Source organism: Herpailurus yagouaroundi, unplaced genomic scaffold (genome assembly GCF_014898765.1).
Source record: "Herpailurus yagouaroundi ecotype Mexico unplaced genomic scaffold, PumYag 159, whole genome shotgun sequence".
Taxonomy (NCBI): domain Eukaryota; kingdom Metazoa; phylum Chordata; class Mammalia; order Carnivora; family Felidae; genus Herpailurus; species Herpailurus yagouaroundi.
This window is the reverse complement of record NW_024412400.1, coordinates 1,372,007-1,373,069: the sequence shown is the minus strand read 5'-3', so window position 1 is coordinate 1,373,069 and position 1,063 is coordinate 1,372,007. Positions and strand designations below refer to the sequence as shown.

Sequence of the window (1,063 nt, the reverse complement as noted above, 5' to 3'; positions counted from 1 at the left end):
GACAAGCCTGCAAGGGTAGGAGTCAGGAGATCCTCCCCCCCCCCCCACCCCCGCACCCCTCTCCAGCCTTGGCTAAGCTCCCTTTCTGACCCACCTGGCCTGGTGACCATGTCACTCAACCATCTAGTGCCATGGTTAACGTCTGCTGTTTTGAATCCCGGACTTCGTGTGCCTTCACATTTTCCACGACCTTTTGCCTTTCCACCCAGTCTGCAGTGGAGACAGCTAACTGATTGGGCCAGGACAGGGTCTCCCGCTGACCTTTAGCCAACGCTGCATTCAGATGGTGGGCTTCTCTACTCTCGTTTAAACAGCAATAAAATCAACAAAATTCCTTCAAATTGGGTTCCCAGAAATAAAACTGTCGACACAAAAGTGTATATATACACATGAATGTATATTTGGTTTTTTCTCTCGCCTTGCTTAAACTTGGGCGGGAAATGCGGTGAACCTTTAAAAGGGTAAAGCACGCGCTGCCCTCGGCCCCCTGCCCCAGGACGCAGTCAGGTGCGCACGCAGTCCCTTCCCTCCGATTTCCCCCGACAGCTCGCGCTACTTTTCTCGGCCATTGTCCCACGTCCCTGGAGCTTCTTCCCTCACCGTCCCCTCTCCTCGGGCGCGCCTCGCCTGCTTCCCACCGCCGGCCACAGCCCGGACTCGCCGCGGTGGAGGCGCCGTCAGGACGCCCTCCAGCAGACCGCACGCCGGGGCCCGCAGGTGCTCCCGGCCCCGCCCTTCCCGCCGCCCCGCCCCGCCCCGGCGCTGCGTCACAGTGACGCGCGTCCCGCGCAGGCGCAGCTCGGCCCCACCCCCTCCCCGCGCCCGGCCGCCCGCTCGGTATTATGATTTGCGCTGGGTGCGGGGATTCGGCGGCCGGGAGGGAGTCGTCGGCGCCGCGGCCGCTGCAGACGGACGCCTTCCTGCCGGCTGAGGTAGGGACAAGCGCGGAGTGCGGTCGGGCGCGGCGGCCGTGGACCGGGGGTGCGGGCTGGCCTCCGCCGCCTGGTAGCCTGCGCCGTCGCCGGGCTGGACGTCCGGGCCGGGGCGCCCGCCGCAGGCGGAA

The 1,063-nt window shown here is 64.9% G+C and overlaps 1 protein-coding gene across 1 annotated transcript in view; it reads left to right on the top strand.

The window, feature by feature from the left end:
• Window positions 1-804: 804 nt before the first annotated feature.
• Window positions 805-1,063, top strand: part of SNRK (SNF related kinase) — a 70,879-nt gene continuing 70,620 nt past the window's right edge. Inside the window, exon 1 of the mRNA XM_040479720.1 lies at window positions 805-932. The gene's annotated coding sequence lies outside the window, so the exon portion shown is untranslated. The remainder of the gene's footprint in view (window positions 933-1,063) is intronic.